At 39.9% G+C, this 27,502-nt stretch overlaps 1 non-coding gene across 1 annotated transcript; it reads right to left on the reverse strand.

Moving 5' to 3' along the window:
* Nucleotides 1-23,418: 23,418 nt before the first annotated feature.
* Nucleotides 23,419-23,524, reverse strand: LOC140894170 (small nucleolar RNA R71). Its single transcript, XR_012153716.1, has one exon. It is a non-coding gene; the product is annotated as a small nucleolar RNA R71 (small nucleolar RNA).
* Nucleotides 23,525-27,502: the final 3,978 nt, after the last annotated feature.

The following is a 27,502-nucleotide window of genomic DNA, read 5'->3' on the forward strand; positions in this document are numbered from 1 at the left end:
GAATCCCGCAAGCATACAAATTTTAAATGATGAGACAAATTTTCAAAAATAAAATCCCTCATTTTAAATATGATTTAAAATTGATATCAAGATAAATAAAGGAAATTTAAATATTGTTTAAATGTTCCTACCTTCCATCAACGATCAATGTATGAGATGCTACCCGCGGATACGGTCCGGCTCATATTATTGGGGGGGCCCGTTCATCGGAAAGCTGTACATTAGATCGACAGATGTTGTAAGTTGGGTAGAACTCCCATGGGATCGGCTCATATTATTGGGGGATCCACATGGCGACCGTCCATCACAACTTAATATTGATGGGTCATCTTGACATGTCACAATAAACGGCGTCATATTATTGGGCTCTTATTGGACATGAGGTAAAAACGTGGAGGTTGCTTTGGAAGCAATTGGGCTCTACCTTTTGAAAATTATGGTTGGCTGATATTATTCGGGACCATAGTTTGTCAATTGGACTCCATGTTCCCACTAAGAAAAATAGTTTCCCGTTTTCACTAGAGGGTAGTGAAATCGTTAAAATAGTGGGAGAACATTTGGGCTTTGTTCTAGGTTGTTTCCTTGAGAATAGTAGGCTGTCTGACCTTCGTTGGGTTGATACTTGTGATGATGGATTGTCATCAGGATGCCAGGTCCAGTATATGCCGAGAGTTGTGGACTATGACCAGGACTAGACGTGATGGGGCGCGACCCTATGCCAGTATTACTCTGGGAGTCTTTGTACTTCAGAGGATACCTGGGAGCCTTTGTGCTTCAGGATTGGCGGTGGGAAGGCTGTTCAGTCTAGGGATTTGGTAGCAGTCACGACATGGTATGACCTTGGATTAAGATATCAGGTTTGATATCGATGGTTTGATATCATCTGGTGAACCAGAGATATATATTGATTATGTTCTGCTGTGGGAACCAGTCTTGGAGGGATTTCCTTGATAAGTGTGTATTCTGAGCAGTTAGATTTTAACCTTTGGGTTACTGCTAGACGTGTGGATCTAGTAGGTGGTTGGATTTATACCAGCGATGTTTAGGGGTTGTCATCAGAGTTGTGGTTAGAATTTCCTTGTGATAGTAGTCATCCGAGATACTGGATGGGATCTGATTCAAAACTTTGACTCGAATAGGAGAATTACTTCAAGATGATGGACTTCATCTGTGATGGTTTATACCGTATGCTAAGGATTGTATAAGCATTAATTGAGATGTGAGGTAAGCGTGGCCTATACCCGTGAAACCTTGGTGATTGTCCAGGTGGGTTATCGTGGTAAGCTACCTCAGTCTTAATTTGTTGCACAATCTTAGCGTGGGATATAATCAGGAGCATGTCCAGGAATGTTGGGAATCTTTGGAATTCCTTAGGTATAACTTTTGATATTTTCAGAGATTGAGCGTAGGATTTTCCATGGGATAGAAATGGTCTTATTTTAACTTGATGTTTGCCTTGGGTGAACAAGACAACGATTAGTAGTGCTAAGGTGGCACGGGATCTGTGCTAGTGACTACTAGTGGTTATTGGGTAACTCTATCAGAGTTAGGATGGTTAAGTTCAGAATATGAAGCAGCGGTTAGTAGTGTTGAAAAGGCGTAGGACTTGTGCCAAGTAAACTACTTATGTACCGTGATCTGACACCGTTTGAAAATGGTTCTTTGTGGCAGCTGAGTCATGGTTATTCACCGAGCCATGTAGGTTGGATGATCAGTGGTGGTCTGATCTGATAAGTGCGAGCTTAAGTAGATCGACAAATTCGATTGGTTGAGCCAATCAGGGTTGATCAGGATGTAGCAATTAAGAAATACTTGGGATAGTATTTTGTCGAGTAAATGCTTATGAGATGAGTACTGAATACCTTCTCAGAGAAATCGGAGATTTGAGTTATTTAGTCTCAATGATCGCCAGAGATGAATCTTCTGGGATTGCTGTAGTCGGGAATGATTGCAAGTGGACTTGTATGATCAAGTTAGGTGCTAACTTGACAGTGGAGACAAGCAAGGGAGTTGGTAGTTTCCAGTATAGTGCATTCTTGTTAAGAAGGAAGTTGATATTGATCCAATCAATTGCTTAGTGATAGCAATAGGTCAGGAAAGGATCATGTTGTTGTTTCATGTGAGAGTTTTCCATTGAACAACAATAGTGAAGATTGTTGACCGGACATTTCGGTTAAGTGAGGGCATCTATGTGTACCGTTGTGGTTGGATCCGATGAGTAGTTGGAAATTCTAATGGACATTAGCAAGGAAACATCAGTTGTCTGATCTGTGTGACATTAGCTAGGATCTGATCCTCAAGATCTAGCAGGATGTGTCACTAGTCTTCTAGCATGTGATTAACGATGTCTCTGAAATGACAGAGATAGTAGAATTTCAACTTAGTAGCCAACAAGATTGTTGTGGGAATTGAAGATTTCACAAGATAGCGATGAAGCAACTTTGTTCTTTCCAGTAAACAAGCCACATCACTGCGGACCATTCGTCAAGGATATGTGCTTTAGCAATGGACGATATTCGGATGAGCGTCGGGTGGCAAGTTACTTCGAGCGCAAGTATTTCCCAGGATTGACTAGGGAATCGACGAATTAGATCGTTCAGTGCTGAGACTGATGCGTTCGGCAAGGGAGCGATTTGACTATTGAGAATCCATTGGGATTTAGTTCCAGGATCAGTATGTTAAACCTTGGGAGGTTGGTATGAGCTGATGGTATTATCAGAGACTCTGAGTTGAGTTATACCAGGTGCAATGACTGTCGAGTTTCGAGACGGAATAGGAAGCGTTTCCATATGTCTGTGCACTGTGGAAAGTCCCAGTCGAGCATATTGGTGGAAGCTTGCCTTAGTCTTGATGTATGCACAGTGGTTGCGAGTATGTATAACTAACCAGAGGATGTCTATCGATTGAGATTCATGGGTGAATAACCTATGGTTGAGATGATGCAGATCATCAGAGGTGTAATGACTTCCATTGCAATGTATGCGTGATTTCGCAGGCCAATGGCTAGGAGATGACGTAGCGTCATAAATTGCAAGTGATGATAGTTATCATCAGGGCACAGTGTTGAGGTTATACTAAGAAACGTGGACAACAGAATGTACTAGACATGATGGTTTAAGTTCCCAGTATTTCTTGGGAAGCCGGTTGTGCTTCAGGGAGAGTGGGGAGGATAACCAGTCTAGGGAACATTGTGAGCAGTTACGTTGGAGTATAGACTTGAGTCAACTGGATTATCTTAAAGCGAGATTCATGTTAGAATGTGTCAGCACAATGTTGGGATTAGTGTTTTCCTGACTAGAGGTGTTGAACACCGAGAAATTTTGAAACCATTAGATGGTTAGATTCGATAAGTAATTCGACGAATGTCGTAAACCAGTCATTTCATGACTTGGTCTTCGTTAGTCTAAAATTACTTTGGGACGATGATATTGATCAAGCAGGTATTGTATCCTTCGTGATCAGGAAGATATTGGTCCGAGTAAAAGATGTATCAGTGTTATGATACGCAAGCGCTAGGGAAGTTTGACTGTCGACCAGTAGCGCAGTAATATTCAGTGAAAGAATTAATGCGGTTAAGCATTAATGGAGCTTATAGGGAATTCGACGAGAGTCTGAGTGTGTCGGAAGCTATTTCGACCAGACACTCAAGTAGTGGTTTATCTTACGTTCTCGAGGTATTACCTTAGATTTCAAGGACAAAATCTTTTAAGGGGGGGGGGAGAATGTAGTGACCCGTATCCAGAATTAACGATTAATGAATAATTAATCATGTAATCATGTTTAGATTAGTAAAACATGATTAAGAAAATTCCAAATGGGTTAACGGAGTCCAGAAATGGATTCAAGACAATCGAAAATGGTCGGGAAGGTTCCGAGGGTTCGGATGGTTTGGAGGCTCCGAACCGGGTTAGGAGGCTCCGAACTGGATCAGAGGATACGAACGGGTTCGAAGGATCCGAGCTCGGATCGGAGGCTCCGAAGATAATGCATCATGGGTGACATCATTGATGGGACTTCGAAGGATCCGAAGTCAGGATCGGAGGCTCCGAATAGGAAAGGAGGCTCCAAAGTCAGGAACGGGGGATCCGAACCAGTTCGGAGGATCCGAAGTCGAGTTCGGACGGCCCGAACTTTGCCTATAAATAGAGGTCCGAAATTTTATTTTCAACTCGCACCTCTCCTTTTCCTCTCTCAATTCCTAGGCCTTCTAACTCAGATCTAATGAGTTCTAGGCATCCTAATGGGAATCCGGAAGTGGCATAGCGATCTCGACGTCGAGGCGAAGATGTGCCTAAGTTTTGAGGCAATTGTCATCAGCGGGCTAACGACAGACGCAGGTATAGCTATGGTCTCCTTAAATTATTTAGGAGTATGCAATAGCTTAATTAAGGCTTTTAGAGATTAAATAATGATGCATGGGTATTTGCATTGTAGAGCTGATATAGGCTTGGAACCTAAAGTGGGACTACTAGGACTGCCTGTAGAAAGGTACGTAAGTACAGACTGAGATAGCCAGCGGGTTTTGCATGCTTATATGTTGTATTTGTGTGTCATATTATTATGCAGCATGTGCATATCATATTGTGCATGTCCATCTTTTGAGATGAGCCATGTAGGGTCGCTCAGCCCTGTCTGGACGGGTGATGTCTAGTGCCCAGTGACTGACGGGTCATGGGTAGTTAGCATCTGGGGGACACGGTCCACGTCCTGTAGGAATGAGCAGTGTACGCAGGGTTTGCTCCCCGGGTTGTACCACTCATGTCCTAGGCGCCATTACTGAGTAGTTATATACAGTTATCCCGGATATGGATACCCTATCATTTGCATGCATCATATTTGTATGTTTTACCCAGTGCTTTCGTATTGAGCTTAGAGCTCACGTCCAGTATTTTCTGTGTATCTAGACACCCCATTCGACGGGGCAGGTGTAGGTGTAGGATTGAGCACCAGGAGCTTGAAGTAGCCAATGACCAGTGAAGACAGCAGGATAAGCTGTAGGTTTTGCCTTTAGGCTATTTATTCGATTTGGTTGTATAAATCGAATTGGTTTAACCGGTTGTATTCTTCCGGTCTATTTTTATTTAAATCTTCCGCAGCGATTTATTTAATGCATGTTTAATTATGCTCTTAACTCTGATTAGGTAGCGGATCCGGGTAAGGTCGCTACAGTATGGATACATATATATATTACTTGTTGTAGATTATGTCTCGAAATGGGTGGAAGCATAGGCCACCCGTACTGATGATTCTAAAGTGGTTGCAGAGTTTATCAAGCACAATATTTTCTCTAGGTTTGGGATTCCACGAGCTATCATCAGTGATTGAGGAACACACTTCTGCAACCGAACTGTGGCCAGTTTGCTAAAAAAGTACCAGGTGATGCACAAGATCTCAACTGCATACCATCCACAATCCAATGGTCAAGCTGAGGTTTCGAACAGAGAGATCAAATCTATCTTAGAGAAAATAGTGAATCCTACAAGGAAGGACTGGAGCTTGTGCTTGGATGACGCTTTGTGGGCTTACAGAACCGCGTTCAAGACGCCAATTGGAATGTCCCCATATCGTTTAATATTTGGAAAACCTTGCCATCTGCCTGTGGAATTGGAGCACATAGCTTATTGGGCTATCAAAAACTTTAACATGCAGATGAATGAGAGTGACGAGCATTGGAAGTTGCAGTTGCAGGAATTAGAAGAGATACGCAATGATGCATATGTCAGTTCAAAAATTTACAAGGAAAATAAGAAGGCATTACAAGACAAGATATCCAGAAGGGAATTTGAAGTCGGTCAGAAAGTCCTTCTCTATCACTCACGACTTCGGCTATTTCCATGTAAGTTGCGTTCCCGTTGGAATGGACCGTTTGTTATCACTAATGTCTTTCCCCACGGTGCAGTCGAAATTCAGATCTTGGTCACATCCAAAATATTCTAGGTGAATGACCAGAGACTAAAACACTACTATGAATGAGTCCAAGCGAATGTAGGAGAGAACGAGCATGATCTCACACTAGATGCTCCGCCAGATGTCGAATAAATCGCTGCATGCAGTCGAGCTATAGACTGACTGTAAATTTAGTGCTGACTGAGAGGCAACCCAATGTTTTTCGTTTTCTTTCCCTTGTTTTTATTTTTCTAGTACTTGTTATTTTCTTGTTTTTAGTTTTTTTTTGTAAAATAGGAAATCCAAAAATATGTTTATTTTTTTGGCTCGCTCGATCCTTAGGCTTCTACAGATCGGGCAAGCGCGATTTTGGTAAGACAGTATATTGGCGTTTTTTGTCTCGCTCGATCGGTCAATCTTTATCGATCGAGCGAGAGCACTTTTGTGGTAAGGCAGTAAGGTCTCTAATTTTTTCTCGCTCGATCGGTTAATCTTTACCGATCGAGCGGGTGTGTTTTTTAAGTGAGGCAGAAAGTTTGGGTTTTGGGTCTCGCTCGATCGGCCAATCTTTACCGATCGAGCGAGACACCTTTTACGCGAATTAAATCGCGATTTCACTCTCTCATTCTTTCATTCTCTCTTCTCTATTCTCTCAAATCCCTAACCCCCAAATCCTCAATTTCTCTCACGATTTTAATCTTCCATCACAGGGATTAAACAATAATTGGAGTCATCATCTTCTCCATCCTCTACACCACCCAGCCGCCACAGTTACCGGAGCACCACCGAAATTTTGTTTTGCACGCCAAGTGTTCGATGAATTGCCCCTGCTACTATTTGCGTACTCTTTGGGATATCATGCCTGCTAAACGAACACAAGAGACCGACGAATCTTCTCGCCAAGGCGTCAGGGAATCCAACACTTCACTCAACCTTGCTAGTCAATTCGTCAATCAAGCGGCCCGGGATAGATATGATCACGCTAAGGCCCATCTCTCCACTATTACTGAGAGTGGTTTTGAACTTGACTTTACAGATAGCGAGGTGTCTATCAAAGTTGTTAACCGTGGTTGGGGGACATTCTGTATGCAGCCCGCTCCGGCCTTTGTCCCTCTTGTTCAGGAATTCTATGTCAATGCTTCAGAACGTGTTGATGGTAAAGCCTTCGTCCGAGGTACTTTGGTTTCATTTGAGCCCCATGCGTTGAATAGTTTTCTAGAAACGCCAGATGTCGACGACAGTCTCTACCAAAGCCTCTCCATTGACCCAGATTTAAACGAGGTTCTTACTCAATTGTTCTTTACCGGTGCTGCCTGGCAGAACCCTGTCACTTACCAGTGTTTTCCGGAAAAATACCTATACTTGGTCCCAAAAACTTGGTATAATTTTGTATCCCGCCGCATGATGCCTATTTCACATACTAGTAAGGTCCACATTGAGCGTGCTTTGCTTCTCTATACTCTGGATTTGGATTGGCCGATCAATGTGGGCCACGTGATTCATAGTCAAATACGACGTTCGATCACCTCCAAGACGACTGGTCTTTTCTTTCCGATGAGTATTACTCAGTTGTGCATCCGCGCAGGTGTGAACCCTCGAGTCAATGAGGAATGGTTGCAACCGATGCGCCCCATCGAAAAAGAAGCTATAGAAGCTAAAAGAGCATATCGGAGAATTCAATTTGTTGTGGATGATCAATTCGTTCCAGTCCATGCTCCAACACGCCCACATCCGCCTCCTCGTCGCTCCCAGGCCGATTCCATCCGTGAGCTCACCGCCTATGCTTATCACCAAGATGCCTACAATACTGTGGCGGCTCACAACTCTCAAGCTGTGGATGCTCTCCTGCGGAATATCACATTGCATCTCGACCTTGACCCGACCATTGTTCCCGCTGCTATACCATACCTGCCGCCCTTCCCATTCCAGTACGCCGCTCCTGCTCCCCCTCCTAAGGTTGAAGAGGAGGACGCCGCCGATCATTAAACCAGGAGATTTTTGTTTTACATTTTTTCATTGCATTGTGTTTAGTTTGTTGTTTGTTTTTGTGTTTTGATGCATTGAGGGCAATGCTTCATTTAATTTGGGGGGGGGGGGGGTTGCATTCATAACATCGCATTTGTTTTTTGTTTTTTGTTTTTTGTTGCATTTAGTTTGTGATTTGTGTTGTTGTTTCTGTTCATGTTTGTTCAAATGCATGAGTTAAGGATGAATTTTTTAGCCTCTGATGATGAAGTTTAGTTAAAAAAAATTGTTTTTGGTGAAATTTTTTACTCTTGGTTAGATTTGAGAAACCTTAGGTTGATTGTTGAATATCCCAAGCACGCTTGTTTAACCAGTGAAGTGTAGTGATGTATTAGATATTGTGGATGTATGTTGGACCATTGCACGACAATAGGTGTTTGTGGAACTTACTAGTTCTTGAATCTCGATGATTTCTTTGATATAACATATACACTCTTGGGCGCATCTTTTTTAATTTTCTTTTATGCATTGTTGACATATTGACTCCATCCGGGTTGCGAGCAAGATGTTTGAAATCCTATTCGTCTTGTTTATGGCTAAGTATGCGAATAAAATGGGGTTAAGTCTTGAAATAATTTTAAAATAACAATTCCATCCGGGCTTGGAATGTGAATGAAATTCTATTCACTATTTCGTAGCTAAGTTTGCGGATTCCATGGGACTGTAGTTCCATCCGGGCTATAGACGAGGGGATTGAAATTCAAATCCTATGTAGTTATGCTGATAATTATTGGGACTTTAAAAATCGTTGGTGCGTAATTATCTCAAGAGAGTTGTGTTGTGTTGATAGATTGTTGAGAGGAGAGTTCTTGATTGTGAGACTTGCACTGAATTGTTTTAGGTTGGCGAACTTGAAACTTGTCTTTTGAAGTTGCATGTAACTGGGGTAATATGTCACACACGCGCGTTCGCATTCGACTGAAGGTGTATCGTTGATAATCGAGAGTAGTTGTGAATTTGTTTTTGTGAGAAAACTTTTCTGAGGCTATGTTATGCTTGATTCGTCCTTGCTTATGTGTTTGTTCTGTTTTATTCTGTTTTTACATGACTTGCTCGAGGGCGAGCAAGGAGTAAATGTGGGGGAATTTGATAGTTATGTTTGTGTTGCATTTTTTTAATGTTATTTAGTTGTTGTTTTACATTCGTTTATGTATTTTAATTATGTGTTTTGTTCATATTTCATATTTTGTGTCTGCATAATCTATTTCCCGGTTTGTTGTGTAGGTCGTGCGTTTTGGCGGATGCATGGACGGAATTATGGAGCAAGAGAAATGCTGAAGATATTTTGAAGAAAAGAGGACCGCTCGATCTGCCAACTTCAACCGATCGAGCGGGTCATGTGAAGAAGCAAAGCAGTAGGCGATGGAATTTTTGACCGCTCGATCCTCAACATCTTACCGATCGAGCGGCATCATGAAGTTTGAAGGACAGTAGGATCACATTTTTTCGCTCGCTCAATCGGCCAATGTTTACCGATCGAGCGAGCGTCGCTGTTCGAGAAGGAATTTTTAAATTTGGAAACTCTTATTTTTGACTCTAGACTTTTATTAAGTATTTTATTCCATTTTTCAGAGATCAATTATCAGACTTTGAATCTCTCTTTGGCGGCTAGGTTTAGTGTTCTATCTTTTCTGAAGATTTCTTCCTTTCTTTTTAATTTTTCTTTGGTTTTTCATGAATCGTTGTGGCTAAACCTAAGAACTTGGTTGAGGAAGATAAGCCCTTGATTTAGTTTATTCATGAGATTCAAATTTTTCAGTGTTTAATTGAAATGACCACTAACTCTACTTTAAATAATAAATAAATAAAATACGGATTTTTCAAATTTTTCGACATGACCTATCTGTTTGATTAACAAATCACCTGTCTCAAACAATCAGTTTAAATAAATCTCAAACCGAGGGCAACCACGACGCAAAAGTAATACATGTTCAGTAATTCATCCGACTCCAAACGAAAGTAAATATAAGTGTTTACATGACAACATAATTGCAGAGAAAAAAACATCCTGCTACTAACGGAAAAAGAAAGACGACATTAGTTACTTAATACAATGACATAGTGCGGAAAAGTAAAGACCGGCAACGGTCGAGGGCGTTCCACCGAACACTACAAACCCTGAAGATCCTGCCCCGCAGCCTCGCCTGCAATCTCACCTGCACCAAGCATAGTAGTGAGCCTAAAAGCCCAACAAGATTTATATAATACAGCAAGAGTTCAAAATAATGCATTATACTAAAAGTAGTACTAAGTATACCATGAAATTCACAATAAAGAAAAATGTCATAACATGCCCGAAGTAGGAACAAAAGCAATATGCGATGAAAAACAACATTCATGAGTCAGTTATCCTTTACATTTACTTTTGAAATTAGATACTCGATTGTGACTATGGTTTTGATCGATCAATGCTACAGTACTATGCCGGCAAGGAAACCGAGTTCTTCTCGGCCCCACATTGCCCCTCTGATTTGGTAGGGAAGTCGAGATTTCTCCCAACCACGGTCTACACGTCTAATTTGGTAGGGAAGCCGAGATGTCTCCCGACCCCGATCTACACGTCTCATTTTGGCAAGTAAACCAGGGCATCCCCTGACCCATCATTGCACGTCTAAGTCACAACCAACTCACTTCATTATTTAACTTTTCCTTTCATTCATCATTTTCTCATTTCAACATTTATATTTACAAGCATTCTTTAAATAAGACTTCGGGACTAGCATGAATTTGAAGTCACACACGTTAATAAATAGGCGTTGAATAATTTAAATGAGATAAACTCAAAAGATAGCATAACAAGAATTTTATGGATGATTGGAGTGTAGGGGAGCACTCTCAGCTTAAAGGTTTTTCTCCTTACACTTAAGTTTACGCTCACAAAGGCCTAACACGAGCGGTTAACCCATAAGACCCATAACTCATCCTATTAAAATTCAAAAGGCTTCCCGTTTGAACCGGCACCTCAAACACACCTTAAAATACTCCTATGACCAGTATTTACATTTTTATAATGGCCCGAACAACCCCAACAATTTAGACTTCCAGACAGCCCATAGACAATAGAAAAATCTGTTCACAACACTCCAACTTAAAACACACATAACTTAATCGATTCTTATCTGAAATAGGCCCAATTTTCACCGACACGATCCTAACATCACATACACATTTTATTGATTTTTATCAATTCTTAAAATTCTCTCTAGAATTTTGCCAAAGCTTTGCTTTGTTTTTATCAAATCAAACTTATCAAAGTTTCATAAACTTTGTGGTGTTTGTCAATTGATTTTTCACTTGGGTTGTCAAAGACAGGTTCCTTTGAAGGTCTAATTGAATTGTTGATTGTTTTATTACCGTGATTATTTGTTGCTAGTTTCTTTGTAAACTAGAAGTGGATATCCAAACTTACTTGTTTAAAAGATTGGGACAACATTATTGAATATTTTTTTATTGAATTGAGGGTATGATTTGTTTATAATCGTGTTTGATTTTCATGCATCCAAGATTCACATCAATAGAATTATTGGCTAAAAGTTTAAAAGAACTTAGAATAATCTTTTGCAAACATTACTTTAGTTTCTTTTCAAAAATCATACAAGTATACAAAAAAGAGAAGTTGGACAAAATTGTGACAACAAGGAGAAAACAAAAAAGAGAGAGAGGGAGAGAGAGAGAGAGAGAGAAGAAAGCGAAGGAGAAGGAGGAAGACACGTTGATGGCTAATGGATTGGTAGCCTTGGTTTAATGTGTTAAGATAACGGTGAATTTGCAACTCGCTTAACTAAGATATTACCAAGTTGTGAGTTGATCCAGTAGCTTAAAGCCAAAAATGTTCACACTAAAGTCAGCAGGAAATCAAGCTACAGAAAAAGAAGGAACATTACATCTGAAGGAACCATTTACATCATGTATATCTTGAGGAGTGTAATGAAGTTTTCTAAGAACAGTAAAATGGTATTTTCAATTCCAAATCCTACCAAATCCCATGTAAATCCGTGATTCCAAATGAATTGTAAGTAATTCGGAAGAAACTTAAATATTAGTGGTAACTATGAAACCTACTCTTGCTATGCCGATTCCCGTTGTCATGGATTGGAAGTTGTTTTAAGACATTGTTGGCCGAGTTACACAAATATGATCCACCACCATCGAAGGTGTGTGTGTATGTATGTATTCTTTGGGATTTTTTTTATTTATTTATTTATGTTGTTATAAGATTTTATTTTTTTTATTTTGGGTACATGAGCATGAAATCGTAGCAGTTAAAATTGTTTGTAGAATATAATTACCTAAGCTTAATAACGTCCACGTTGAGACTTATCTCCACCAGCATGCCATTTTCCTCCAACCGCGGAACCGGCGTTTGGCCAAAATCCTATCTCCCGACCACCAAATCCGACAGCAAGCAACCTCGCAAACTGCGAAAGCTCACGGCCGCCGCCTTTGGCGACTTCATTCTCTCCAATTTCTTCACGATCAGCCTATGTTTCCCATTCCTCTTCTTCATCTTAATTATTTTCCGCTTCACCTCTGCCCCCAGACCTCTCCTCCTTCCCCCCGCCCCTCCCCTGAGCCGACCTTCCCATCCCCTCTGGCCCGTTATCAATAATTTTTCAAACGACACCCTTCTCCCTGCTGCTGTAGACATTACTACCAAAGGGCTTTACGATAAGATCCGATTCTCAGATAAGGATGGCGGCCCGTGGAAACAAGGGTGGTGCATGGGATACAAGGGGAACGAGTGGGATGAGGAGAAACTGAAGGTGTTCATATTTCCTCACTCGCATAATGATCCAGGATGGAAGCTTACTGTTGAGGAGTATTATGATCGGCAGTCGAGGCATATCCTTGATACCATTGTGGAAACGCTTTCTAAGGTTCAAAATAATAATGGACCTGCGATTGATTTTATTTACACATCTTGTATTTTTGTCATTGTTCATGTCTTAGGTTTTTACTTCTCATATTTTGAAGATCTGTAACATGATACCACATGGTTTGAGATAATAGTTAACTTAGGTTTTTAAGAACGATTTGGTGGGCTTTTGGCTAAAATGAGTTTGGAATGTTTGAATTCAAATGGTCCGATTTTTGAATTTGTAGGATATGTTAGAGTAGGTGCCCGTCGAGCCAAGTGTTGGCCGATGGTGCTTGAAAGAACTCTTGTATGATAATTTTTATTTTAATAATATTTGACATTATTTATTTGGCACAACTTTATCTGTATACCCATGCCAGTTGCATAAAAAAAGCCCTTGAATATTCAAATAGTAGAAAGAATATGAGATGGTCATGTGATTACTATCATGAAACTCATATTTAGAATACTGTATATTCTAAAGTGTTCCTAGTCGATTCAGCCGCCACAAAGAAGGATAAAGGTCGCTCGAGCTTGAGACTAGTATTTACGATGTGAGTACCACGTTTCATTGGTTGGGGACATGGTGATGTCCAAGCATGAAAATTGGTGCTCCTTGTAGAGTGCACTGAACAACACTCAGTGAAGGACTTTTCAAGTGGTTCTCACTTATCGAGTGGAAATTTCATAGTTTATGGTTGTACACCATTAGTCCTTATGGTCCGGGACAACATGGAGACTCTATATGCTAGTGCTTCACTTTGAATTGTTTACTGACTCAACTGGGGTCATCAGGTGGCAATGTTGGGTGTTGTGTTGAAACATATAGGATTTGATGCATTGTAGTCAGGGATTCACCGCTTACCTTCGGGTATGGATATCCTATGTGATCTCATGCATATGTAGCTTGAAATCTCTGATCAGAGTATGTGGTAATTAAGAAAGGGTTTCTTGAATTACACCTTCGATGCAACTACGGCATGACACATAGTTATTGATTCAATGACAACTCTCGATAAACCAATGGTTGTCGAATCGGTCGGGATATATGAGTTGAAGGGACCGTACTGTACGCTAACCATAATTGAATGGTTCCTGCAGGCGCTATCATTTTATATCTAGGGAGTCATGTAAGCGATGTTGTTAGACGTTTAACATGACTGGTTGGGTACTATCAGACTTGAGTTTTCTGGCGTTCTTATTATCAAGGAGTTGATAAATAAGAATGGAGCTATATGGAATATGCTCATATAAGGAACTTGTTGATCCCGAATCACATGGATATGTGAACCCACTGCTAGTTGTATCATTGAACCATAGAAGGTCACACAAGTACTAACTTTCTAAAACTCGTTGAGAATAAAATTAGTTCAATGTGTTGAACGGCATATAAAAGAGTTTATAAGTGAAATAAATTAGAAGTATGACTTCTAAAGGAGAATAAATGGGAAAGTAATTTTTTGATTTGTGAATGTGTTACAAGATTAAAAGTTGACTTGAATAAATAATTAGTTTTTGTAAATGTGATTTACAAAACTATTATTATTAATATGAAATGAATTAAGTTAATTTAAGTGTTGAATTAATTAAACACTAATGGGCCTTGTAGAGTCCAAATAATTAAATTAATTCAAGTGTTAAATTAATTAAACACTATTGGGTCTTGTAGAGCACAAATAGAAATAGTGTTAAATAATTATTATACTAGTGGGCTTGAATGAGTTCAAGTTGGATTTAATTAATTGATTAAACTTAAATAAGTTTAAGTTTGATAATTAATTAAATATTAAGTTCATGAGCCATGTATGTATATGTTTGACATATAATACATACAATACATGAGAGAGAATGAATATGAAGAGTTAAAGGACAATATGCACACTTTTCTATGCATGTTTTAACTTTTTCCATGCATGTTTTGTCTTTTGGCATAACACACTTTTTAAGTACAAAGACAAGCAATATTCCTTCTCACCAACTCAATATGGCCGAACACTACTCCAAAAAATTCTCTAATTTTTGTATTTCAACTTGGGAGAAAAGGCAAAGAAATTCTCAATGAAAAATGCTTTAAATATTCTAGTGCATATTTAGAGTGGATCTAGTTTGATTAGTCGTGGTCCTAATTTGAATAAAGGAGTCGATTTTCAAGCAAAGTGTGCTCTTGGAAGCTTGTTCCATTTTCGAGCAAGGTGTGCTCTTGGAAGCTTTTAGATAGTGCATACTTTTTCAAGAACTAAGTTGTTCACAACTTGGTTGGAGCCATAAATCAATCTTTTGAGATTGATAGGTAAAAGTTTCTTGAACACCCTATGGATGTTTAATGTTTTTGAATGCTACATATGTGTTCGGTTTTTCATAAAAATTTTAAACTTCCACTGCGTTTTCGGGCACAAGATAACCAATCCAACAGGAGAGTCGATGGAAGTTTATATGGGAATAGATGTCGTACTTGGAGAGATGGTGGAGGGATGCTTCAGAGATCAAACGAGAATCCTTTGTCAATTTAGTAACGAACAGGCAGCTGGAAATTGTTGGTGGTGGATGGGTGATGAATGACGAGGTCAGTTCTCCTTTTTTATAACCTCGATATAGTTTAAACTGCAGGCTTCTGTCACATACATAATCATTTGTAACTTCAGAATCATTGAAATGGTTATGATTTTAAACATTTACATGTAACAATGAGCCTAATCTTACTGATTCCTTCTTCGTTCTCTTTCTGCAGGCTAACTCTCATTATTTTGCTATCATTGAACAGGTACTGTTCATTTTGGGTTTATGTTGAGAATAAACTTATCATTTTATGGAAGTCTAGTTTATTTGGTTATCCGCTCATTTAATAATCTATAATTTAATTTAAATTTAAATTGAATGCGACAGATAACAGAGGGAAATATGTGGTGGAATGAAACTGTTGGGGTTATTCCTAGTGCCGTCAATTTGGGTTAGGCCCGCCGCACAATTTAAGTGGGTTGGGTTAAAATTTTTTCAACCCAACAAAAGGTGGGCCTAGACGGGCCAACCAGCCTAGGCCCGTGACCCGCGCGGGTTTGCCCGTCGCGGGCCTTGGTTGGCCCGCGGGTCTGGAAATAATTTATTTTTATTTTTATTGTTATATATGTATTTTTTAATAAAAGTTGTGATTTTTTTTGTATTAATTAATTTATATAAAATTTACACACATGAAATCAATAATTAAAATTTTTATTAATATATTTCTATTAATATTTATTTATGAAATTATATTTATATTTAATTATAATATTTTTTATTTATTTTTATTTGTCGTGATCCAACCCGCGGGCCGGCCCGCCTAACCCGCAACCTACCTTGGGTTGGGTTGGGTTGGGTTGGGTTGAGGATTTCCAGCCCGCCGAGATCTTGGGTCGGCCCGCCATCGACCCGCCAAAAGGTGGGTTTTTGGTGGGCCGACCTGTCCCGCCATGGGTTGGCCCGTTTGACAGCTCTAGTTATTCCTAGAAATTCTTGGTCAATCGACCCATTCGGCTATTCATCCACCATGGCATATCTACTCCGCCGCATGGGGTTTGAGAACATGCTGATACAGAGAACACATTATGAGCTGAAGGAGTTGGCGTGGCATAAGAATTTGGAGTATGTGTGGCGTCAGAGCTGGGATTCGGAGGAGACTACTGATATTTTTGTTCACATGATGCCTTTCTATTCTTACGACATCGATCCCACATACTTGTGGACCTGAGCCCGCTATTTGTTTCCAGTTCGACTTTGCTTGAATGCCTGGTTTCGTTTATGAGCCTTGTCCTTGGGAAGAAAATCCTGTTGAGAAAAATCATGAAAATTAATATGAAGGAGAGGGCAGTTAAATTATTGGTTTAGTATCGAAAAAAATCGACACTTTACCGAACTAATATCCTTCTCGTTCCTCTTGGTGACGATTTTCGCTACATAAGCATCAATGAAGCAGAAGCCCAATTCAGGAATTATCAATTGTTGCGATCGACTATATCAATTCTGATCCAAGCTTGAATGCTGAAGCTAAATTCAGCACTCTGGATGAATATTTCCAAACCCTGGGAGACGAAGATGCCAGAATAGATTATTCACGTAACAATGAAATTGGCTCTGGTGAAATTCGGGGCTTTCCTTCTCTATCCGGTGATTTCTTTACTTATGCTGATAGAAATCAAGATTACAGGAGTGGCTATTACGTCTCCCGGCCCTTTTTCAAGGCTGTTGACAGTGTTTCGGAGCAAACACTTCGAGGTTCTGAAATTATGTTGTCATTTCTCTTCGGATACTGCCAGAGAGTTCAATGTGAGAAGTTTTCCACTGGGTTTTCACACAAGTTGATAGCTGCTAGACGGAACCTAGCTCTGTTTCAGCATCATGATGGTGTGACTGGAACAGCCAAGGATCACGTGGTTGAGGACTATGGGTTACGAATGCATATTGAAAGAGTGGGTGACCTGCTAGCCAACTTGTGGCTAAGGGCCTTTATGACTCTATTTGTAAACAATCTTTGTTTAATATAATTTACACTTTTTATTGGCATTTACTTTATCTTTTATCATATTATTATGTTGTGACGTACTATACGATGTTTAGATAAAGACCTTGAATATACTAGAGTGCACGTAAGATGTGATAGTGAATATGGATGACTATCATGAAACACATCTTATAAGCACTGCATATTCTAAACCAGTTCCTAGTCAATTGAGCCGTCCGCAATAAGGATAAGGATTGCTCGAGATTGAGACTATCATTTGCGATGCTGAGTACCACGTTTCATTGGTAAGGAACATAGAGATGTTCGAAGCATGCAAATGGATATTCATTGGATGGATGATCGAACTACTCTACTCGGAATTTCCAAGTGGTTTTCACTAATTGAGTGGATAAGCCCGTGGTTTTGGTTGTACACCATTAGTCCTTACTACTTGAAACATCATGGAGACTATATATGCTAGTACTGTACTTTGACTCGTTTACCGACTCCATGAGGGTCATCAGGTGTCGAGATTGTGTACAGTTACGACACATATAGAAGTCAATGATTTGTTGTCAAGGATTCACCACACGCTTGCGAGTGTGGATATCCTATGCGATCTGAGGAGATATTAGTGTGACAAATCTCTGGCCAGAGTACATGATGTGCTTTAGGTTACTTGGCTTCCTAGTTGCATATGCGATGTCACTATTTGATCTCCAAGATGCATTGCATAGTTATCGAATCTTGAACGACTCTCAGTATACCAATGGTTGTTGATTCGATCGGGATATATGGATGAAGGGACCGTACTGTACGCTAACCAAAATCCACTGGTTCTTGCAGGCACTATCAGTGATACCTAGGAAATCATGGGGCGATGTTGCTAGGCGCTCTTACCATGATTCGATGGGCAAGTCGGAAATTTCTGTTTCAAGTCACAAGGAGTTGTGGGCCCACGGCTAGCTGTATCCCTGAACCATTGAGGGTTACACAAGTAATAGATTTCTAATCCCCGTTGAGATAATTAAATTTAATGAGTTAAATTTAGCGAATGAGAAGTATGACTTCTTATTGATGAGTAGAGGGAGTGAGATTTTCTAAAATGACATAGGGATGCCATTTTTGAAAACCACTGAATTCGGATTCAGAAAATTTATCTTGACTTTAAAATATGCAGAAAAGGTTTCTGTACACATTGGTAAAATTGGTTTATCAATTTGAGTCACGATGAATTTTATATTAATTTCTAAACATGCGGGCTTTGCTTGTCAGACTTGAACTTATGACTAATGGGCCCTAAGCTGTTAGCATCCCATGTTATAAATAAGTTATTGTAGTACATAAAAAAAATAGCTCATAATTTCAAAAACATAGAGAGCTCTCTCCCTAGGGTTGGCCGAAATTCTGTCTCCCTATTTTCGAAAATTCCGGACTGCAATTCTCGATTTTTGCAGTCTGGTTTAACAGATCAAATCTGTTATTCTCTTCGTAGAAACAACTGATAGACTTTCTAGTGCAGTCTGTCAGAGGGATTAGAACTCTGTTCGTGGACCTTATTCAAAAGTTGATCGAGTCATCAGTTCCTGTGATATACAAGAAGAGCAGATTTATCTGTTGAAGTCCATAACCTCAAGTTGAGACTTGAGAGGTAAAATTTACTATTGTTTTAATTTTACTTATTTAATTAATCGTAAGGATTTGATACCCACGATCTAGAATCGTTCCAGATCAAAAAAGAAAAAAATTTTAAACTTCCGCTGCTACGGGTATCTGATCTGATAGATCCGAATACGTGTTCCAACAGTGGCGTTAGAGCCAGGTTGCTCTCGGATCTTACGATTAAAATTTTATCAAAAATTGTACCATGCCTCGATTTTAAGAAAAAATGAAAAAAAAAAAATTTGGGACTACCCGCTGCCTGAAAGGACAGCATGCAGCCGCCGCCCGGCGCGCAGCAAGGGCTGCGCTCGGCAGCCCAGCGTGATGGGCTAGGGTAAAATTTGCCCTAACCCATCACACATCTGGGCCGCGCGAGGCGGCCCAGCAGCCTGGCGGCTGGGCTAGGGCAAATGTTGCCCTAGCCTAGCACGCAACTGGGCCACAGGCGGCGGCCCAGTAGCCCAGCAGCTGGGCTTGAGCAAATGTTTCCCTAGCCCAGCGCGCTGCTGGGCCGCAGGCTGCGGCCCAACAACCCAACGACTGGGCCGGGGCAAATGTTGCCCTAGCCCAGCGCTCGGCTGGGCCGAGAGCTAGCCTGGGCGATGGCCCAGCCTAGCAGGGCAGGGTGGGCTGCCCGGGACGAGAATTAAATTATTATATATATATATATATAATTTTAGAAATTATAAATTTTGGACCGATTGAAAATTGTTTCGGTTGGTTCACGAGGCAATGGGTCAAATTTGAACCCGGATTTTTAAGAAAATTAATTTTTGGATAAATTTGATTTTTTTGAAAATTTATATATTTAGTCCAATAAATTAAATTTCATGAAAATTAATATTTTGGTACAATTAATAATAAAATATGATTTATATATAAAATTAGATTTTATGTATAAAATATGATTTTATGGATAAACTAGATAAAATATGATTTTATATATAAAATATGATTTTATATATAAAATTAGATTTTATGTATAAAATATGATTTTATCTATTTGCAATTATTGTCATTTTGAATTGCATGGTATCCAATCATTTAATTGAATTAAATAATTGGATAAAAGGATGATCGATTGTCATGACCAAATTTTTAGGTGTATGTTAGATTGTTTACATTTGGTTTTTATTATTGTTGTTGGATTTTATTAATGGGCTTGTATTACGGCACAATTTGAATTGTCATTTGTAATAAAAATGGGCCTGGTTTATGGCCCGTTCCCACCCTTAAATATGTATCCCCTACTTGTCATCGAAATTTATTGTAAATTTATTAGACTTAGTGGGAGATAAAGATTTCAAGACAATGGTGGGCCCAGCAGACATAAAGACCAAAGAAATGTAAATTAGAAGCTCAATGTAATAGGATTGCATTGCATACTTGCATATCACCTAGGATTGGACTTAGACTCATGATTGGCAACCACGGTCGATTAGATCTAGGCATCGATCATCCTTTATTTAATATTTGATATTATTGTTGTATGCATATTTAGACTATATTGCATGAATCCCGCAAGCATACAAACTTAGTTAAATGATGAGACAAAATTTCAAAATTAAAATCCATCATTTTAAATATAATTTAAAATTAATATCAAGTTTAATAAAAGGGAAATTAAATATAGTTTATATTTTCCTACCTTCCATCAACTATCAATGCATGATAGATGCTATCCGCGACCGTGGTCCATCTCATAGTATTGGGAAGGCCCGTTCGCCGGAAAGCTGTGCATTGAGTAGACAATTGTTGTAAGTTGGGTGGAACTCCCATTGAATCACCCCATTTTATTGAGGGTCCACATGGCGATCGTCCATCACAACTTAATATTGATGGGTCAACTTGACATATCACTTTAAACGGCGTCATATTATTGGACCCTTTATTGGATATGAGGTAAAAACATAGAGGTTGCTCTAGCAGCAATTGAACTCTACCTTTTTAAAATTATAATTGGCTGATTTTATTCGGAACTATAATTTGTAAATTGGGCTCCATGTTCCTACTAAAGAAAATAGTTTTCTCGTTTTCACTAGAGGGTGGTGAAATCGTTAAAATAGTGGGAGAGTAATTCATAATATTAAACTCGCCTTATTTTATGTCTTAGTAAATTAATTAAACAATCACTAATTATTGTCTGTTATCTTTTCAGTATATCGTTACAATGAATTCGCATAATCCGATCTTTTCCATTCTCGAACAAAACAAACTGACTGGCGTAAACTATACGGAATTATTCCGTAAGTTGAAGATTGGTTTATGCTCGGAAAAGATTTTCTACGTGTTAGAAAAGTCTCCTCCGAAGGAAGCCCCGGCTGATGTGAGTTCGGAAGAGTTGGCCAAACTTGATAAATGGTGGGACCATGATCGGCCAATTCTACGTGCAGGCTTCGATGTCTGATGAACTTCATAGGCGATTTGAGGATGCAGTGAATGCTGCTGACATTCACAAGACCCTCAAGGAATTTTTTGAAGCTCAGTCGAGATCTGAGCGGTATGCCACTGTCAAAGAGATGATGACATGTGATAAGTGCATTTTGTGCACGTAATTTGTGTTGATATTATTGGATAATTGCTTGGTTTCGAGCTGTATTATGTGGAAGATGTTGTTGTTTTTGTGGATGTCAGGAATTACAGGAAATAATGAAAGTATGATAAAAGAATTCATAGAAGTCAAGTAAAGAGCGAAGTAAGCGAAGATGGTTCGTAGTTTGAAGAAATTTGGACAGACGACTATGCGCGCCCGCGCCTGTAGTGGAGCGCCCGCGCGTCAACAGAAGTGACTCAACAATTTATCCACAGGAGGCTATGCGCGCCCGCGTCTGTTGTGGAGCGCCCGCGCGTCGGAGTCTGTATTACGAATTGTTGTGTTTAATTTTGGGAAATTTTGGATACTTTTGGAAGGTGTTTGGACGAATCTTAAGGGTATATTTAAGGATTTTTTCAGACCTAATGAAGGGGAGGCGGCTACTACACAAAAAAGTATCTTGAGAGAAAAGTTGAAAAGGTTTTCGATCGAGATTTGGAGTTGCTGGGAACGAAGACGAAGACTTTTCGACCGGACACGGAAGAAAGACTTCGGATTTGTTATCTTTACTTTATTTTTTTTCTTTTGAGATTGAATTATGTTTGAAGTTTTGAATATGATTTATATTTTTATGAATTGTATTATGAACTAAACTTTTTAAGTCTAGAGGTAGATGTAGCCTGGTCAAGACATATTTATGAATGGTTGATTTTTATGAATGAATTCTTCTAAATTAATTGTAATTTTAGGTTTGATAGTCTTTTCAATTTACTGGCTATAAATTGATTTGTCATATTTATTCAGAATCCGGCACTCGGGAGAGGGGATTTAGAATAGGATCAATAGAATTCACATTGTTAATTGTTTATTTGACTCGGGAGAGCTTATAACTTTAATAGAGCTTAAAAAGAACATTGTTTCACACATATCATTACAAGTAGATTTTGTATAGGGATATTGAAATCGATCTGTAATTGATACATTCTATTTGATACTCGGGAGAGGGAAATAGTATAATCTATGTGTTCTTGGTTATAATTTACATGAATTCATGAAAATAGATTGATTGAGATTAAATATAGTTGAGACCAGGTGAAATCAAACCTCTAGACTATTCTCCTTTGATTGATAATCTTTACAGGATAGTGTTTGTGTGCGTTTTTCAATTTTCTATATTTATTTACTTTGTCATTAACTCTTTAAAGTGTAATTTTCTAAATAAAATTAAGACTATTATAATTGCAAGTATTGAATATTTTCAAATTATTCCCTGTGGGATCGACACTCTATTTTTCACTTTACTAAAACTTGACACTCGTACGCTTGCGAGTAATTTTTCACGACAAGTTTTTGGCGCCGTTGCCGGGGAATAATTTTGATTATTTTTTTTAATCTTGTTACCAATTAGTCGAAGTTTTAATTTAGAGTTTTTCTTTATTTTAATCTAATTACTAATAATTTGTTATTGTTCTTAATTTCAGTCTATGCGAAGATCTCAAAGTGCGAATTCTCTGCTCTTTGATCCAGAGATTGAACGAACTGCACGAGCTTTGAGAAGAGCTAGGAGAGAAGAACAATTTAACATGGCTGAAGAAAATGTTAATGAATTGCCCTTGGTGCCAATTAGAGATCATTTCAGGCCGACGATCCAGGCTCACTATTCTGGAATCGCTCGAGGGACAATAAATGCCAACAACTTTGAGTTGAAGCCGGCATTAATCAACATGGTTCAGCAGAACCAATTCAATGGAACTGCCACAGCTGATCCTCATTTACACTTGCGCACTTTTCTAGAGATTACTGATACTGTTAAAATAAATGGTGTTTCTGAGGATACAATACGCTTACGTTTGTTTCCTTTTTCTCTTAGGGACAAAGCACGGAGTTGGCTACAGGCATTGCCACTAGGACGCATAACAACTTGGGAGGGCATGGCTGTGAAATTCTTAGAGAAATTCTTTCCACCATCCAAGGAAACCCAGCTAAAGATTGAGATCAGTACCTTCCAACAGCATGATTCTGAACAGCTATATGAGGCATGGGAAAGGTACAAAGATTTGTTAAGGCGTTGTCCTAATCATAATATTGCAGATTGGGAAGAAATAGAGTTTTTCTACAATGGATTAAATACGCATACAAGAATGTCGGTGGATTCTGCTGCTGGAGGTACTATATTTGCCAAGGACCCCGTTCAAGCTTATGATATGCTGGAACAGATGACTATCAATAGTTATCAATGGCCATCTGAACGTACGGGATTCAAGAGGGGAGTGTACAGTGTGGATCCTCTTACATCCATTACTGCACAGTTATCTGCGTTGAGTACACAAGTTTCTTCTCTGAACAAAGTAAATATCGCAGAACCTGCAGGTGTATCGGTTGCCATAGAAGAATCTCATCCACCTGAGGAAGCTCAATATATCAATCCCAGAGGCTATGGAAATTATCGAGGTAACCCTCCTTCTAATACTTATCATCCTGGTTTACGTAACCATGAAAACTTTTCTTATGCCAACAACAAGAATGTGTTGAAACCCCCTCCGGGATTCAACACAGATCAAGGGGAAGGTAAAGCGTCGTTGGAAGATGTGGTGTCTACATTTGTTACTGAATCTAACAAGCGAATGTCGAGGACTGAAACTTGAATGGACAGCATGGAGACACACATGTGCAGTTTGGGAGCTATGATGAAATCCATGGAGACACAGATTGGACAGCTTGCATATGCTCTGAAGGATCAAAACAGAGGGCAGTTTCCAAGCAATACTGAAGTGAACCCAAAAGAACAATGTAAAGCAGTTGAGTTAAGAAGTGGGAAGAAGTTAGAAGCTGAAGATAAGTGCAGAGAAAAAGAAGTAGAAGAATCAGTGGCTGAAGAAATTGTGGTTGAAGAGCCCAAGAAGGAAGCTGACTCTAAACCGATGTACAAACCGCAACTTCCATACCCACAGCGGTTTAAGAAGAAGGCACTTGATGAGCAATTTTCCAAGTTTCTAGATATCTTTAAGAAGATACACATCAATATTCCATTTGCAGATGCCTTGGAACAAATGCCTAACTATGCAAAGTTCATCAAAGATGTAATGTCCAAGAAGAGAAGACTGCAAGACAATGAAGTGGTGAATTTGACAGAAGAATGTAGTGCAATCCTGCAGAAAAAATTGCCACAAAAGCTTAAGGATCCAGGGAGTTTTACTATCCCTTGTTTTATTGGTGGTTCTAAAGTTAATAGAGCGTTATGTGATTTAGGAGCAAGTATTAATTTGATGCCTTTTTCTGTCTACAGGACCTTAGAGCTTGGAGAAGTTAGGGCAACCACCATCACTTTACAGTTGGCTGATCGAAGTCTCACATATCCTCGAGGTATTGTGGAGGATGTTTTGGTGAAGGTCGACAAGTTCATCTTTCCCGCAGATTTCGTAATTTTAGACATGGATGAAGATGAAGAAACTCCTTTGATCTTTGGACGACCCTTTCTAGCTACTGCACGCGCACTGATCGATGTCCATAAAGGAGAGCTCACACTTCGCGTTGGTGGTGAAGCTGTGATTTTCAACATTTATCATACCATGAGGGAGCCACGCGAGGTGAGTACATGTAAGAGCATTGAAATTGTTAATTCTCATAATTCCTTTTCATGTGCAGGAATGTAAGAGTGGGTGCCCAGTGAGCCAACTGTGTGGCTATGGGCTTTGTTGACTCTTTGTATAAACAATCTTTTGTTTAATATTATTTACACTTTTATGGCAATGACTTTATATTACTTCATATTGTTATATTGTGATATACTATTGTTGTTTTGATAAAGACCTTGAATATACTATAGTGTATGTAAGATGTGGTAGAACATGGAGATGTCTATCATGAAATACATCTTATAGTCACTGTATATTCTAAAACCGTTCCTAGTCGATTGAGCCGTCCGAAAATAAGGATAAGGATCGCTCGAGTTTGAGACTAGCATTTGCGATGCGGAGTACCACGTTTCATTGGTAGGGAACATGGAGATGTTCGAAGCATGCAAATGGATATTCATAGGATGAATAGTCGAACTACCCTATCCGGACTTTCCAAGTGGTTATCACTTATCGAGTGGATAAAGTCCGCGGTTTTGGTTGTACACCATTAGTCCTTACGACTTGAAACATCATGGAGACTCTATATGCTAGTACTGTGCTTTGACTCGTTTACCGACTCTGAGGGGGTCATCAGGTGTCGAGATTGGGTACAGTTACGACACATATAGGAGTCAATGCATTGTTGTCAAGGATTCACCACATACTTGCGAGTGTGGATATCCTATGCGATCTGAGGAGATATTAGTGTGACAAATCTCTGGCCAGAGTAATTGATGTGATTTAAGAAATGGTTTCTTAGTAGCACATGCGATGTCACTAATTTGATCTTCAAGATGTATTGCATAGTTATCGAATCTTGAGCGACTCTCGATATACCAATGGTTGTTGATTCGATCGGGATATTTGGATGAAGGGACCGTACTGTACGCTAACCAAAATCTACTGGTTCTTGTAGGCACTATCAGTGATACCTAGGGAATCATGGGGCGATGTTGCTAGGCGCTTTACCATGATTCGTTGGGCAAGTCGGAAAGTGTTTGTTCCGAGTCACAAGGAGTTGTGAGCCCACGGCTAGCTGTATCCCTGAACCATTGAGGGTCACACAGTGTAATGGAGTTTTAATCCCCGTTGAGATAGTTAAATTTAAAGAGTTAAATTTAATGAACTAAGGAGTTGGACTTCTTAAATAAGAGTAAGGGAGTAGGGTTTCCTAAAATGACATAGGGATGGACATTTTTGGAAACCACTGAATTCGGATTCAGGAAAATTTATTTTGACTTTAAAACGTGCAGAAATGGTTTCTGTACACATTGGTGAAATCAGTTCATCAATCGGAGTCACGATAAATTTTATATTAATTTCTGAACGAGCGGGCTTTGCTTGTCGGGCCCCAGCTTATGATTAATGGGCCCTAAGGAGTTAGTGGCCTGCATTATAAATAAGTTATTTCAGTACAGAAATTACACACAACAGGTCATAATTTTTGAGAGCAAAAAATCGAAAAACCCTAGCTCTCTCAAATAATATTTCGGCCGCCCCCTTGCTCTGTCACCGAGAAAATTCCGGTCTGTGATTTTGAATCGCAGTAAGGAATAACGAATCAAATTCGTGTATTCTCTTCGCAGAAAACTTCTGATAGATTTTCTAGTGCAATCTATCAGAGGGATTAAACCTCTGTTCGTGGACCTGATTGAAGGCGTTCATCGGTTTCAGGGAGAGACAACAAGAGCAGAATTGTTCTGTTGGTGTCCATTAATCTCGTTGCGAGATTTGAGGTAAAATTTATTTAATTGTTATTTAAATTTTACACACACGTAATTCAATTGATGAACGGTTGATACCCACACCATGGAAACGTTCCATGAAAAATTTTTAAACTTCCGCTGCACCGGGTATCAATCGTAATTGGTCTGGGATCTCGCCAGTTTTCCAACAGTGGTATCAGAGCCAGGTTGCTCAGATCAATCGATTGAATTAATCAATTGTACAAAATTTTTGAGTCTCGGTTTTTGAAACAAAATAAATATTTTAAATAAAAAAATTTTTTTTTTCGGGGCAAAACCCGGGCAGCGATTGGATCGCTGCCCGGTGGGGCAGCAATTGTTGCTGCCCCGGGCGGCGCACGGCGCCGCCCAAAGGGGGCGCACGGCGCCGCCCAAGGCGGCGACCGTCGCCGCCCAGGGCGGCGCACGGCGCCGCCCAGGGCAGCGCTGTGCGCTGCCCAGCGCAGCGCTGGGCGCTGCGCAGGGCAGCGCTCGGCGCTGCCCAGGGGCGGCGCTCGGCGCCGCCCAGCGCAGCGGCAGGCGCTGCGCAGGGCGGCGCTCGGCGCCGCCCAGGGCAGCGCACGGCGCCGCCCAGGGGCGGCGCCAGGCGCTGCCCTAAGGGGGCAGCCGGGCTGCCCCCGGCCCGCGCCCCGGGTGCGGGCCGGCCCGGGAGTGTCCCGGGCGGCCCGCGGGAAAAATTATATTTTTATTAATTTTAATATT

This window comes from Henckelia pumila, chromosome 3, assembly GCF_033568475.1.
Source record: "Henckelia pumila isolate YLH828 chromosome 3, ASM3356847v2, whole genome shotgun sequence".
NCBI classification, from domain to species: domain Eukaryota; kingdom Viridiplantae; phylum Streptophyta; class Magnoliopsida; order Lamiales; family Gesneriaceae; genus Henckelia; species Henckelia pumila.